The sequence below is a fragment of the Nomascus leucogenys genome, chromosome 12 (genome assembly GCF_006542625.1).
Source record: "Nomascus leucogenys isolate Asia chromosome 12, Asia_NLE_v1, whole genome shotgun sequence".
Taxonomy (NCBI): domain Eukaryota; kingdom Metazoa; phylum Chordata; class Mammalia; order Primates; family Hylobatidae; genus Nomascus; species Nomascus leucogenys.
In genome coordinates, this window is record NC_044392.1 from 60,408,201 (window position 1) to 60,425,040 (window position 16,840).

Sequence of the window (16,840 nt, forward strand, 5' to 3'; positions counted from 1 at the left end):
AGTGAAGAGTTTTAATTGGCTCACAGTTCTGCAGGGATTGCAAGAAGCATGGTGCTGGAGTCTGCTTGGCTTCTAGGGAGGTCTCAGGAAGTTTACGATCATGGCTGAATGCAAAGGGAGAGCAGGCATGTCACAGGCGAAAGCAGAAGCAGGAGAGGGAGAGCTGGGGGGAAGGTGCCACACATTTTAAATGGCCAGGTCTTGTGGGAACTCACTATTGCAAAGACAACACCAAGCCATGAGGCAAACACCTCCCAGGCCCCACCTCCAACACTGAGAATTACATTTCAACATGAGATTTGGAGGGGACAGTCATCCAAATGATATCAGTAAATTTTCAGCTATTATTTTGTTAAATAAGTTTTCTATGCCTTTGCCTATATCTTCTCCTGGAACTCACAGAATTTGAATATATGGTCACTTTATGGTGTCCCATATGTCATGCAGCCTTTTCAGTCCTTTTTTTTTCTTTTTTATTATTTCCTCTTCTTCTTTTCTTTCTTTCTTTCTTGTTTTTTTTTTGGGGGGGGGTCTGACTAGATTACTTCACAACAACTGTCTTTGAGTTCAAAAATTCTTTCTTCTGTTTGATTTAGTCTGTTGCTCGTGCTCTCAATTGTATTTTTTTATTTCATTCATTGATTTCTTCTGTTTTAGGATTGATGTTTGTTTCTTTTCAATAATATCTATATCTTTTTTGAATTTCTCATTCAGATCATGAATTATTTTCTGGATTTCTTTGTATTATTTATCTGTGTTCTCTTGCATCTCACTGAGGTTTTTCAATATTATTATTTTGTATTGTTTTTCAGGCATTTCATAACTTTCTTTTGAGATCTGTTACTGGAGAATTATTGTGTTCCTTTGGATGTGTCATGCTTTCTTAGTTTTTAACATTTTTTTTTTTTTTTTTTTTTTTTTGAGACAAGTTCGCTCTGTCGCCAGCTGAGTCGTGGCGCAATCTGGTCATGCAGCTCTGTCTCCGGTTCACGCCATTCCTGCTCAGCTCTCGGTAGCTGGACTACAGCGCCCACCACGCCAGCTATTTTTTTTTTTTTATAGACGGTTTCACCTTCTCGATCCCTGACTCGTATCTGCCACCTCGCCTCCATGCTGGTTACACCGTGACCACCTCCGCCATTTTTACATTTCTTGTGTCTTTACACTGATATCTGTGCATCTGGTGTAACAGTCACTTCTTCCAATTTTATAAATTGGCTTTCATAGGGAAGATTTTTTACTTATAGATTTATCTATAGTGTTGGTCAGGCAGGGTGCTTCAGTTTTGATTCTGGGTATGTGCAGTAGTATAATTTCCATGTGATTTCTTTAGTGATAATTAGCATTAGTGAAATTTGTGTGCTCCTCAGTGGCTTACACTGCAGTCATTAGTGAAGGTTATGATGGAGCTTTTCTGGGCATGGGAATATTAGGTGGGCTGATCCTCAGGCACCAATGGTGGCAGCAATGGACAGAAAAGGCTTGCTTTCAGGCCCCTGTTTTCAGTGTCCACAGGTGCTGGCAGTGGTGAATGGGGTGAGCCAGTCCCTAGGCCCATGGATAATGTGTGTGGACACTGGTGCTAGCTGTATCAGGTGGAGCAGATCGATTCCCAGGCCCCTGGAAGGTGAGTATGGCACTGGTGGCCTATATATAAATATATATATATATGAGGGGTGGATCCCTCATGGCTTGATGCTGTCTTTGCAATAAGGAGTTCTTATGAGATCTGGTCATTTAAAAGTATGTGGCACTTTCCCCCCGCAACTCTCTCTCACTTGCTCCTGCTTTCACCATGTGATGTGGTGAAATACACACACACACTCACATGTGTGTAACATATATATTACATATATATGTAAACTTCTGTATATATGTTACATATTTATATATGTAGACATCTGTTGCACTGGGACTGACAAGAAGGCTGTAGAACATGGTTCTGGGATGATGCGATGAAGCAGCAGCCAGATGATGTCATCAGGGGCCCAGGCTCTGTCGGCTTTCCTCTGCTTATCTCCATGGGTGGCCTTTACCAGCTGGCTTTTCCCCTCATGGCACATCAGGCCACATGTCATTATATAGCACACTACTGGGGGTCTCTTGTCCTCTGGCTTCTGGTTGGGTTTGACAAATAGAAGACTTTAGCAGAAGATTTAAGGGGTGAGTATGGACCTGAGAAGTCCCACAGTCTGTTGTCTATAAGCTGGAAGACCAGGAAAGCTGGCAGTGTAATTTATTCCGAGCCCCAAAGCCTAAGAATTATGGAAGCAAATAGTGTAAGCCCTGGTCTGAGTATGAAGGCCAGAGAACCAGGCATGCCTATGTCCCAGGGGCAGGAGAAGACAGAAGTCCTAGCTCAGACACAGAGAGTGAACATTTGGGAAGAGATATTTTTATTACTATCAATTTTCTACAATTTCATCTCTACTTCTATAGAACTGTAAGACAGCCTAGTTAATCAAAGGCAATCAAAGGCATACAATCCTATAGAATCAGATCATCCCTGAAGGCCCTACTAGACAAGGCCAGCATTTCATGGAAGACACCGCTAGGGATCACTTTTCTTCATTTTCAAATCTTTAAGTTTTTCTCCCGAAGAAGCTAGGACGTTTTTGGAAGAGTTAACATGTATGTGTGTATGTGTGTGTGTTGGGGGTGGGGGTGGGTATTTAAGTATCACCACTTAGACCAGATTGTGAAAGCCTTCTCTGGCATGCTAAAAAATCTGGGCTTTACTCTGTGCAGTAATAAGGTTCTGAAACAGGGAAGTAACATGATCACTTTATATATTAAAGTGATCAATCTAGTATCAGTGGAGGATAGTTTGAGAAGAAAGAGATGGAGGTTGGGAGTACAGTTAACAGGTTGGTATAATGGTTCTGAAAAAGAACAACCAGGTGATTCAGTAAGGGGATAAGATGAAGAATTTAAGGGGTAAAACCAAGGTATTGTTTTTAAAAAAAGTTTAAAACCAAGGTAAAAACACCCACACTTGGCAAAGCATCAGGTTTAGGAGTCCAGGCATAGGATGCATCAAAACTACTTAAGGTTTCTAGCTTGTAGCCATTGTTGGAGTCTGGGAATACAGGAGGATCAGTAAGTTCCAGAAAAATAACTTTGGTTTTAGTCACACTGCATAAGAGAAGACCTAGAAACTTTCAGTAGTAACATCTAACAGATAGTTAAGGAGAATGGTCAGGGTTGGGAATTAGGTGTTAAAGCCAAATGAATAGATGCATTACCTAGTGAGTAAGTAGAAAAGAGGGTGGAAAGTGAGTACTTACAAAAAGGAAAAGGAGCTCATGAAGGAAGCTGGAAAACAGTGGTCACCGAAAGAAGAGCATAATGGAATAGTTCTTTCCTCTGACCCTTCATTCTACCACTTGGGACATTTATTACTGCAAAGGTTTGTAGGCCTAGTCCAGTGAGACAGAATCTATGATCAACAAATTAGTCAAAGCAGATTTGTTACTGACAGATAAACAGAAAAAAAAAGGAAGAAAAAGAAAAAAAAAGAAACCAAGGATTTGGTCCAGCAAGGCTCAATACAACTTTCCAGGGCAGATGGAGTCTTGTCTGCCCATGTTCCATGTCACTCTGCAGCTGAGAGACCCTGCAATCGCTCTGCCATGGGTTTTATACCCTGAGCATTTCTGGGCTCACACAAGGATTGCAGAACACAAGGATTGCAGAACACAAGGATTGCAGAACATCCTGTTCTAGTAGGAACAAGGGCATAGTTTGGGTTGTTCTGGACAGTTCCTCCTTATCCCAGGACATTGCATTCTGTAAGTGACAAGGGAGAAAGCTGGGTTGGCCAACGCTGTCCAGGTACCTGTCCTCCTAGATTAGCACTCACTACTTTTTTGAGAACTATTTAATGATATCTGTCTCTTAACCAATTGCATTTCCACTGTATAACTCCTCTAGCATGGGGCCTTGAACACACCTGCCATTCAACGCATTTTGAGTAAATTAATGAAAAGAACTATGAAACAAAAAGGACATTAGAGAGAATTGCTAAGCCACATAGGAGAAACTGAGAAAATGGTCTGCTAGAAATGTTTAAAGAGAAACATCAGGCCCAGCTAGAAAACTGTGGGGTTGGGGTACAGACATCCCAGGGAGGCACCAATAAAGATGGGGATAAACAACAAGTAACTCAATTCTCCAGCTGTCAGAGTCAGCTGGAGTGATGGTGCCAGCAGGTGGCCACAAGCCAATGAATTGCTTTTTAATCACTTGTGTAGTGTAGATCCTTGTAGGGAGGCTCCCTTAGAAAGGAACTAAGACTCCTCCTTCTGAGTCTGCCCACCTGGTGAGATCATTGATTGCCCAGAGTACTGATTCATTATCACCAATGAAGATGGAATGGTATCCAACTCACCAGGAAACTTAAGTTCCTACTTTTGATTTCACCCTTGTGAACAAGATTATTAGATTCTTGGTCAATGTAACAGTTTACTCACCCTCTATTTCCCTTGCCTGTTCTGTTACCGATTGATGCCCTTCTCACTTTATAGTCATTGTCACTTCAGAAAGCAGATATGAAGATAAAGAAACTTTACGTTACATCATTTTACATTCTTGGTTTCAAAATTAAAAACAGCATTTTAAAGTAGAGATTTCATATTTGTCGGTTGCCAGCTTTTTGGATGGTTGCATTGTTCAAGGGTTAACTTTTGGTATTTTAAAAAATTATTATAATTTATTTAACAATCTAGGAAGTTCACAGTCATCAGCAATTCTGGTGCAATTTGAGGTGTAGTTGGGAATTTGAGAATCTCTGTGGAGCTGTTAGTGTAGTGAACCTTGTATGTAAAATATATGCATACTTTTTTTTAAAGACAAGGTCTTGCTCTGTTACTCACTCTAGAGTGCAGTGTTGTGATCATAGCTCACTGCAACCTTGAATTCCTGGGCTCAAGGGATACTTCCACCTCAGCCTCCTAAGTCGCTGGGACTACAGGTGTAGGCCACTGCGCCCAGCTAATTTTTAATTTTTTTTGGAGAGACGGGGTCTCACTCTGTGGCCCAGGCTGGTCTTGAACTCCTGGTCTCCAGCAATCCTCCCACCTAGGTCTCCCAGACTGCTGTGATTACAGACTTGAGCCACAGCATGCAGCTTACATGCATACTTTTGATAGCACGTGTGAAGAGATTTCTCTAAAACTGACCTCACTGATTTCATTTTCAGCAAGCTGACCTGGGCCACTCAACATAGCCTTTATTGTTATTGATGTTACTGCATATTCTCTTTTTACAATAACTTTGTGACTATTAGATGATATCGATTTGACATACATGGCATCGGGGCCTTCACAGTCACCATAGGTTTTTTTCCTTCCATCTATATGTTCTTATCAAATTCCACATTGCTTCGCCAGGAACTTTAGTAGTTTCTTGTCAGCCCCACAGCTGCTGCAGCTGTGTCCATGTGCACTGCCACAACCACTACTCCAGGGCTGCCCCCCTACTCCCAGCTGCCTGCCCCCCTGGGTTCCTGACTTTTGGTGCTTTATCCTTGATTTCTGCCACATTAAAGCCATAGGAGTCAGGGGTGGGCTTGATGCATTCAGGTGACATAGTCTGCCTTCCATGAGAAATAACAAATTCCCCATTTTATTCTTCTAGCAAAGGAGCAGTAATGAATTAACTTTTTAAACATTCTTTATTTAATACTCATGATCCTAAGTATAGTGAAAAACATAATAAACATTAAAGTAACATTTGCCAAATATGTCAAATCTCATCCCAAACATCAATAAGACCAAATATTTTAAATTCCTAGCAGATGGTGCATTTATTTAGAGGTTCCCATCCCTTTTAACTACAGAGATCTCTTTACAGTGTCAGACAATTTAATGGATTCTCAGAAGAGTATCTGAAGTTTTAATGAAAATTCTGATGATTGAGAAAACATCTGATGAAAATCTGTTATGGATTCGGTAACTCCTTTTTTTTTTTTTTTTTTTTTTGAGACAAGGTCTCGCTCTGTCTCCCCAGCTGAAGTGCAGTGGCATGATCTCGGCTCACTGCAACCTCCACCTTCTGCACCTTCTGTGTTTATGTGATTCTCCTGCCTCAGCCTCCCAAGTAACTGGAATTATAGGCACGCACCCCCATGCCCAGCTAATTTTTGTATTTTTAGTACAGACGGGTTTCACCATGTTGGCCAGGCTGGTCTCAAACTCCTTACCTCAAGTGATCCACCTGCCCACCTCGGCCTCCCAAAGTGGTGGGATTACAGGCATAAGCCACAACGCCCGGCCTCAATAACTCCTTTACATGAATTTATGAATAATTAATTACAACACTGTAGATTGTTACACTGTTTGTCCACAGAAAATCAAACCTCCTGGTTCAATTTCTTGCCACATTAATTCTGGACTTGACTGTGTTAGCTCTGTGACCAAGGGCACATCAGTAAACTTGACACAAGTAGTGACTTGGTAAGTACTTGTGCACTGGGGTTTGCCTTGGAACCTGGCTGCCATTATGTGAGGAAGCTGATCTAGTTTTCTTGAGGACGAGCCATCAGCCCAGTCACCAGCTTCCCTGCTGACTGAATGCAGCTACGTGAATGATCCCAGACACAACCAGCAGAACCACTTAGTTGATGCAGAGAATTCTGAGAAATAAAAAATCATTGTTGTTTTAAACCATTAAGTTTTGGTGTGTTTTGTAACACAGTATAGATAACTGAAATAAAATGGCATTTGCAGAATTTGAAATGTAGCAGTATATAAATGAATAAGTGAATACTTTTTCACTCATTCATTAATAAATATTTTTTCCAGAGCCCAGTAAAACCACATTGTCCAGTCTACCCTAAAGGCTAGCTTTGCACAGGATCTACGGACTTTTTGTAAAAATTCTGTGGCCTCAGAAAATCTGAAACCCACAAGTAGAGAAGGAAGTCCCAAATTTGAATAACATTCTATATGGAGTAATTTCTTTTCTTTTCTTTTCTTTTTTTTTTTTTTTTTTTTGATATGGAGTTTCTCTCTTGTTACCCAGGCTGGAGTGCAATGGCGCAATCTTAGCTCACCACAATCTCCACCTCCCGGGTTCAAGCAATTCTCCTGCCTCAGCCTCCCAAGTATCTGGGATTACAGGCATGTGCCACCACGCCTGACTAATTTTGTATTTTTAGTAGAAGCAGGGCTTCTCCATGTTGGTCAGGCTGGTCTCCATCTCCCAACCTCAGGTGATCTGCCCACCTCGGCCTCCCAAAGTGCTGGTGGGATTACAGGCGTGAGCCACTGCGCCCGGCCTTATATGGAGTAATTTCAAAGTTTAGATGAAATCCAGAGAACTATATAACAGGAAGAGAGCCCTAGTGTAAACTGTGGACTTCAGTTAATAATATATCAATATCTAGATTATAATTAAGTTAATAATGTATCAAATTTAGTTAATAACAGAAACTGTAATAATTTGGCTAATATATCAGTATTGATTTGTTTATTGTAACAAATGTACTACATTAATGGGAGATGTTACTAGTGGAAACTGCTGAGGTGGCAGGGGAAGAGAAGGAGGGGAAGTCTATGGGGACTCTACTCGGTTCAAGTTGTCTGAAAAAATAAAACTGCTCTAAAATTTAAAACAACAACAGCAACAACAAACTAGACCCAACTTCACCCCCCACAACAAGTCTATGATGCAAGCCAACATATTACTTTGGTAGTTTGAGCACTGGTTCATAAACACTGAATTGTGGTTTTGTACCTGCCTGAGCAAATCATTTTTGCTTTGCTCTACTATTTTCTGTACTGTGAGTTCTGGTCCAAGCAGTCTCTGTTGATGTGGACCTTTACAGTTTATAAAGTGCTCTTCATTTTGCAAGTTCTTTGGTGTACATTATCTCATTAAGCCTTGCAACAATCCAGGGAGATTTTTTGCTCCAGGTCCCTTAGTGCAGACATACCCATGAAGGGTCAGTGCAAATCTGTCACCACTGCTAGACAAAGGATTTTGAACACAGATCTTTCGAGTGCTTGAATGTTTTCATACACTTGTATTAAAGATGATGCCCTCATAATCTTCCATCTCATAAAGATGAAGAATGACATATTAATAATACAATTGAAAAGGTGATACTCATTTACACATGGAATTAATGCTTTTTCAATTAGAATTTTAGGTCAATTTCTGTTTTGTTCTCTGAAAGTTTTAATTAAGACAGAAAAACTTTAATATGTCACACCCTTCACAATAACCATTAAAGATTTGGATTTTTCTCTTTTTGAGGCCCCTGTTCCCCCAGGGATATTTTAGCAAGAAGAATGCGATTCAAAGATTTCCAGATGTTACTTCTTCGATGTGTTTCAGCATGCATCTATAAACCATCTGGTAGCAGCAACAGCTGGATTGGGTCCAAACATAAATGTTCATGCAGGTAAAGGGGTATTAACAGAAAAAATTGAACTGACCAGTGGTTTGTCAACTAAGTTTGTGGTACTGTTTAATAATTTGTTGAAATGATCTCTCAGTAGCCAAGACTGGCTTTCAAAATTCTGCAGTCAGGCTTCCTGTATGCTTGAGGGGGTTATTCCTCACCTGTATTATATTCCAAATCTGTGGCTGAGTCAGAAATTATTTGTATTTAGTCTCAGAGGATATTTAAGTGGTCTGCAGTATTCCTAACATTACATTCACAAATATTAAACACGCTTGCAACTTCGTGCTCTTTCCAACCAGTGAAAGAAAGGGCTGTCCCTGAAATGTGCTGGGGAGCAGGGGTGAACACATTTAATGGGTCTCTGGAGTGTACAACTTGATCTTTGAGCTTCTTCTGACTCAGGAAACAGCAGTAAACATAAGCAAGTGGCAAGATTCCCACCTCCTCCCCTTGTTCCTGGAATGAAAGATTATATCTCTCAGTCATCTGAATCTGGGACCTCCAACAGGGTAAGATCATCTCATTAATTCAGCTCCTCTTTTTTTGGAAGTTGTGATAATTATGCCAAGAGCTGAGCTGAACTTTTCCTTGCTATAGATCAAGTTTTAATTCTGCAAATTAACAAAAATCAAGACAATTTATAGAAAGCATTAAAATTAATAACAACTTTTGCAGGAAGAATATTCAATCTGCATTTTAAAAAAGTACTTCCAAGTACCTGAAAAGTAACTGATTTCCCAATTTAAAAATGGTAATAGCAAACATTTATTAAGTATTCATATGTTAGTTATTTTACTAATAATTTATAGAGTATCTAATTACCACAGTGAACCTATGGGTTCTCTTATTAATCCTAATTGTATAGACAAGAAAACTGAGCCATAGGACATTAAGATATGTGCCCGAATGAACAGATCTTGTAAATAACAGTTGAAATGGGATTTTAAATGAGGTGGATTGATCCTAGATCACAGACCCTTAAACAGCCAATTATTCAATTATAATATCACACAATTATTGTCATTAATTCATTCATTCAACAGAAGCTTCTGAAGTACTACAGAGTCACAGTTCAATATGGCTCAGTCCCTCCTCTTAAGAAGTTTGCAGCTGGTGGATGAGACCAGCAAATAAATAAACAATGGGAAGACAGAACAATACATGCAACAATAGATAAATACATAATGTATGCTGTGAAAGTACCAATGGGGTTGGTCAAATCAATAAAGAAGGCTTCTGAGAGAAAAATTAACTTTGGGAGGAGTCTGTGATGGTTATAAAGAGAAGAGGGGAAGGGCTTAGTAGGAATGTGCAGAAGCATGAGATAGCCATCTGGGAGCTTCCCTGGACTTTCCCATCTTATTTCCTGTGACTTTGAGTTTTATTCATTCTGTAATCTGGGGAAGAAATAGGAGGACCTTAAGCAGGAGGGCAGAGGGTATAGGTGGAGACAGGATTAGAATGTATTTTAGAAGAAAGTATTTGGAGGCTGGGGGTACTCTTTCCCTTGATAATAGCATTAATCCGTTCGTGATGGCAGAGCCCACATGGCCTAATAACCTCTTAAAGGTCCAACCTCTTAACACTGCTGCAATGGCAATTAAGTTTCCACATGCATTTGGGATAGGACAAACTTTCAAATTGCAGCAAATAGAGCACTGAGTAAGCTAACATTTTTTAAAGTGCTTAGAATAGTACCTGCCACATAGTATATAATTGTTTGCTGAATAAAAGTTGAGCTGTCCAGTAGACAATTAGATTCCACACAGGGGAGAGGCCTGGAGACGGAGACATGATCAGGGGCTCATCAGCATAAAGATGGTGGTGGCCACATGGGCCTATAGAGAGGGTGCCCAAGAGGGCTTTACTGCATAAAGAGAGCAGAGGACTGAGGACAGACCTCAAGGCTATGCTCTCTAATGAAAGCATAGCTCCAGGGACATGGGGCTTGGCAATGAAGATCAAGAAGGTGGCAGTGAAGTGAAGCCAAGGCCCCAGAGGCTGAGGAGTCCAACACATTTCAAGGCAGAGGAGATGGAGAGGGAACAGAGAGAGAGGCATGAGGAGAAAGAGGAAGAAGTGTTGTTTCAGAAGCAAGGCAGGAGATCGTAAGCAAAAGAAATTAATTAATATTATCAAATGACGTACAGGGTCAGATAAGATACAGACAGAAAATGGCCTGTTGGACTGAAAAGTATGGAGAGCATCAGTGAACCTAATGAGGATAGCATTGATGAAAGGGACAGCAGTAAGGAATGAATGAAAGGAAATGAAATGGACACAGATAAGTTCCTCAAAGAGCTTGAGTGTGGCGTAATAGAGAGTGAAAACAAGATCTGGATGCAGACGTAAGATTGAGGGAGGTTGGTTGGTTTGCATTTTTAAGATAGAAGAGTCTTGGGCCTCTTTATTGGCTGAGGATTAAGACAGGAGAGGGGAGACTGATTGAGTGGGGGGGCAGAAGGGTATGGGACCCAGAGTTCAGTGGAGAGATGAATATGGCTGGCAGAGGAGGACCCCAGAAAGGAAGACAGCTGCCAATGGACCAGTGGTGGCCTGAAGGAAGTTGCCTGTTGGACACCCCATTCAAAGTAGCTTGCTCAGGTCTTATCTCTACCACAGCGGTTCATCATGGGATACTGTTACCAATCTTTCCTTTTGGAAAATCTCTCCACTTGTTTCTGTTATACAGGGATGGGCTGGTTCTCCTCCTCCCTCTCAGAATGAGTTGGTTCTACCTTCTCCTCAGTGCTTCTTTTGACCTCCCAGTTTGTGGGTGTGCCCTGAAGAGTCATCCGTAGCAGTGTTCTCTATCTCAGCATTCTCTTTGGATAGTGGTATTCATGCTTTCAGAGCTACCTACCACTTCCCAGATAGCCTCTCCACCGGAATCTCCCCACATTGAGTTACTTCTTTCCAGCCTACTTTATGCTTCACTCCAAGATTGACACATTTCAAGGGTTCATACTAGGTTTTTCCCTTGCTCAGAAATTCTTGGTGACCAAATTCAACCTATGCTTCCAAACCCACTTTCTACCACTTGGGAATTCTGCCTGTTTCACTTATCAGTGCAGGGTTCTTTGCTCCCTTCACCCCTCTTGCCTCTCACCATCCTCATACTTAGTGCATTTTAGCATGATAAGGAATCAAAGCTATGAGAGGCAATCGGTTTACTAAGAGAGACACCAGCTTGCCTGGTAGAGGCTCTTTAACGAAAGCATAGCTCCAGGATGTGGGGCTTGGCAACGAAGGTTAAGAAGGTGGCAGTGAACTTAAGCCAAGGTCCTAGAGGCCGAGGAGTCCAACATGAAGGAGGAAGACTGGAGGGGAAAGAGACCTCCCAGTAACTCTTTGAGGGAAAGGCAGCTCTACTCCAAGGGAACAGTGAAGAAATGCTTGTTCTGACTTCTGGATACCTATTATATCCATGGTTGACAAGTTAGATCTTTCTAGAAATGGACTACACGTTTGTATTTTCCACTGTGATGGGTTGTATCAGTAGGACACTCCCTCCCTCTAATTAGACTGAATGGCTCAGAGTGTCCTATACACACTCCAGGCCTCCCTCCTTCTGTGTCTCTATCCATGCTGCTCCCATTGCCAGGCCTCTTTCACACACTGCTGTGCTTTGTCAATCCAAGCCAGCTTCAGAAGCCAGCTAAGGTGCCAGCTGATGCCAGCTGATGGATCACTGTCATAGCCCAGGGGCCGAATTTAGTATGAAAGTGAACAAAGTGTGTGGCAGTAGGCTGGGAGTGGGAGAAGTGGTCTGTTACATATTTTGAACGATTTAACAATCAAATGCATCTTTGATTGGATCCCCATTCCTAAAAATGTTACAATATATATTCTGGAAATAATTGGGGAAGTATTAACATGAACTAGATAGTAAATGATATTAAGGAACTATTGATTTGGTTACTGCATAATATTGCTGTAATTATATAAACAATGACAACTTTTAGAGATGCTTGATGAAGTATTTGGGAATGAAGAATCGTTATGTCTGTAATAGTTTAGCAAATAGATATGTGTGTGTGTGTGTGTGTACATGTGTACATATTATACCTACATATATATGCATTCATATTATAATATGCCAGAGTGCTAATAATTGGAACTAGCTAGTAGATTCTTCATTATGCCATTCTTTTTACTTTTCTGTATGTTTAAAAATTTTTATAATAAAATTTTAAAATAAAGGAGTAAAGAAGTGACACGAGACTTCTTGGCTAGGTAGAGTCAAGAAACTAGGACTAGGATGGCCTGAGTCCCGTCATCATGCCAACAGAGTGGTTCTTGAGCTTGGGTGCAGGCCCCTCACCTGCGGCGATGCTATTTCTCTCCTTAATGGTGAGAAGGGAAAATGAAAGAGGACATCTTCATTTTTTTTCACTTCAGAAATTCATTTAATATTTGATAAAAGCTTGCTCTGTTCCAAATACATCCACACATGCTCACTTATTTAATTCTCACAATAATTTGGTGAAGTAATTTTTGTTCTTGTTATTCCCATTTCGTAAGTGAGGAAAATGAAGCCCTGAAATTCAGTGATTTTCTTTATCTCACAGAACTAGTATATGGCAGAGTGAGATTCAATCCCAGTTCTGCGGACTCCAAGTCTTGGATCATCCTAAGCCCCTGCATTGTCCTTTCCAACATTATAAAGGTCAAAGGCCTCAGGCCAGAGCCGTAAGCCTGTGGAGCTGGTCCCTGAGTGGATTCACAGGAAAAGCAAAGAGCCCCTACTTGGGCCATCCCAAGCATCCTTTGGGTATGACACTTTGCAAAAATAGAACATCAGATCTATCTGGAGGACCACGGTGTTTCCTTGCTTCATCACAGCATCTCCTGAAATTGAGAGTTTGCCAAGCGCAATATATAAACATGTTTGATGAACCCCTGTCTAGCCACTGGGTCAGTATGTACCACACAGGGACTCCTCTGATTGCACCAAGGAGGAAGTGCTATCAGCAATTTCCAAAAGCAGCAAGGAAATCCATCTGCAGTTGGGAGTCAGGCTCTCATAGGGATTTCTAAATATGAGCAGACAACAGACACCTGACCACATCAAGGGGGAAAGAGACTTTTAGGCAGACATTGAGTTGCGACAATGGGGAATGATGATTGATTAGTGAACCACAGAGTAGGACATGCTGGGCTCCTCAACTGAAGCAAAGAGGAGCCGTGAGGCTGGAAGGTGAACCAAAGCAGGCTGGAGGCATGAAGTGTCAGGATCTGTGAACATCTGGGGATGCTTAATCGAGAGGAAATGTAGACCTCCCACACGGTAGCACTTTTATGAGCTCTGATTATACACCAGGGTACAGAAAAAAATAACAGAAACTAGCGCACTGGTAAATAAGAAACCTTCTTGATCTGTAAAACATTCTGCTTTCTCAACTCTTTCCCCGTCACACAACATATTTCAGAGGCAAATGATGCTGAGTGTATCAATGTGACAGGAAGGAAGCTAAGTGAGTATCTAGACATTGACAGTTCCTGAAGGGCCAGGGCAGATGGCAATGCCCCAGCCAGCTCAGTGTCCTGAGGCACTAAGGGGAGTGATGTCCCCATGTTCCTTTGGGAAATCTGCAAAAATGTAATTCTGATCTTTCAGTCTCAGAACCAGCACATGAGTTGGGAGGGCAGGGTGGGAATGGAGGGTGAAAGATGAGGGGGATAGGCCTCAGCTCACTCATCCACTCACTCTTCATTCATTCATTCATTCATTCAGTACAATGTGAAGGTGTGTATTCTGCAGTCAGGCACGCCTTGATTAAGATCTAAGGCCTACAGCTTGAGAGCTCTATGAACTTGGGAAAGTTACCTAGTCTGTTTAGACCTCAGTTTCCTCCTGTGATAAAAGGAAGTCCCTGAATCATAGAAGTATAATGAGGACTGAAATTCACAGCCCAGTAACGTAATAACACCACTGGGTCTGGCAGGTAATGGGTGACCAATCAACATATGCTACAATTGTTGCTGTGTCTTTCAATAACCAGGTGACCAGCTCTGTGCTAGTTGCTCAGTGTATGAAGACGGTGGACTTGGAGACACAATTTTACCCTCCACTTGTGGAATGACACCTTGCCAAACTTTTATTCCAGGCCTATATTTTTCTTCCCTTCTATTTTTCTTCCTACTTTCCCATATACAGAAAAGTTCATGAATGAAACAGAGAGAAAAGAAGATCTATGGTCAGAGAAGAGATGAGAAAATAGAAAACTTCTAGCATTCTATTTGTACCTGGCACACAGTAGGCACTTGATGATTGAATAAATAATGTGCTCCCAGGGGCCAAATTCTCAGGAGAATGAACATTTTTACCTAATTTTCTTGGTGTTTTCATTAAAATGAAGTCACTCATCTGGAATTCAGGGGTTGTAGACTGATGGCTAATGGATCAGCTCTGGCCTAGCAACATGTTTTGTTTGATCTGCAAAGTATTTTAAAAATTGGAAAATGTCACATAAAAACCCATGTTTCTGGCTTCTCCTGGAAAATGACAAAATCTGGCAACCCTGGGCCTGCATTCCTCCACGAGAACGGTCAGAGGGAGTCAGGGAAAGGCTGCCCGCATTCCATGGGACTTTCCCTCCCTACGGCCTTGGGCGCCACTGCCCTCTAGTGTATTACAGCCTCCTGTGGCTAGGGCACTTCCTCTCTCCTGCGTATTCCAAGCAAGGCAGTCTCACTGGGTTGTTTTGGTCATCTTGTGAGGGATCGCAGGTGAGGAACGTGGAGCGGGGAGGCCTCCTGGCACAGCCCTTTCTCAGTCCCACACTCACTCCCAGCCCTGTGCTCCTTCCTGGGGCCTCTCCGCTTGGGCTTTGAGCCTGGATGACTGACTGAGATTTCACTTTCCATCCAGATATGTTGGCCCCGTGTCAACATCACTGATACCACCCTTCCTTTTTGATTACTCCCCTTCTGGGCAACAAGAAAATGATTGAATGACAATTATTGTGCCATCTGATACAGGGGTAATTTCCCTCTGGTTAGCAAACCACATGATGGAACACAACTGCAGATTCTTCGCATACCTTCACCATGATTGAGAGTGATCCCACAGCCACGGCTTTGCTGATTCTGAGATCAGAGCATTCAAAGTGAAGACAGAGGGTATGTCAGCATCCCGTAGTGCCGTAGCCTTCAAGCTTGCCCTGTCTTTTTGTTATCAATGATCAGTAGTACACTTTTATTTATTTTTTTCTTAAATGAATTCCAAAGAGACCTGATGAAACTAGAGCTTACCTAGGTCCTACATCCTCGGATCCCTGGAGGCCCAGAGAGTCCAGATAGAAAAACACTGGCCCAGTTGCCTCGTCTCTTTTACAAAAGGGGGCCTGAAGAGGGAACGAGACTTCTCCAGGCTCATGGAGGGAGTGAGGGGCAGAGGGCACTCAGAGAGGTCTCGTTCCAGGTCTCACGCCTTTTGCCTGTGCCGGCTGTCCTGAGTGACAGTCCCAGAGTAGCACCAACAGCCGGACCTCTGGCCTGTGGCTCCTGCGGAGCAGATACGGCCTTTACTTTGCAACATTTGAGCCAGGTCCCTGTTTGGCTGAGTGACAGCATTTTGGCAACCACCACTCTGAATTTCTGGTTTCTGGGTCTGTCAAGCCTGCTTTCTGCTGTCTCCATGGGGCAGGCAGCCTCCACAACAGCTCCCAGGGATCCTGCCGCCTTTGCATTCCCCTCCAACACTGTCCCAGTGTTGGTCTGTGTCATCACATGGCAGAGAGAGGAAACAAGCTCTCTTGGGGAGATATTACTTCCACTCAGGCAGGCTGCGCCCTCATGACTTCATCTTATCCTAATCACCTCCCAGAGACCCCGCCTCCTGCTATTGTCACATTAAGGGGCAGGGTTTCAAAATGTGAATTTGGGGGGACACAAGCATTCAGACCATAACAGGCATCCTTAGGAAAAATTCAAAATACAAGCAAAAACTTAAATGTTTGGCTTCCTACAGCTAAATATGATTCTGAGGACATTAAGGGAAAGTTGGAATTAATCTGTGTTATTTACAAACATCAGAATTAACCAAACCATTGTGTGTATAAAATACCTGCCTCCCGCCACACATATACATAACATTTATTAGGTTTTTTTTTTTTGCCTTTTTAAAGAACTACATATGGAACCTAAGATAATTTTTAAAAATTGAGATATAATTCATATATCAGAAAATCACTATTTCATTTTATTTTAATTAATTTATTTTTGAGAGAGTTTTGCCCTTGTTGCCCAGGCTGGAGTGCAATGGCACGATCTTGGCTCACTGCAACCTCTGCCTCCCATGTTCAAGCAATTAAACCTGCCTCAGCCTCGTAAGTAGCTGGGATTACAGGCACCTGCCACCATGCCTGGCTAATTTTTTTAATATATGTTTTTAGTAGAGACAGGGTTTCACCATGTTGGCCAGGC

The 16,840-nt window shown here is 42.0% G+C and overlaps 1 pseudogene; it reads right to left on the bottom strand.

The window, feature by feature from the left end:
- Positions 1-4,715: 4,715 nt before the first annotated feature.
- LOC100589963 lies at positions 4,716-5,351 on the bottom strand (annotated as a pseudogene).
- Between the last annotated feature and the right edge of the window lie 11,489 nt (positions 5,352-16,840).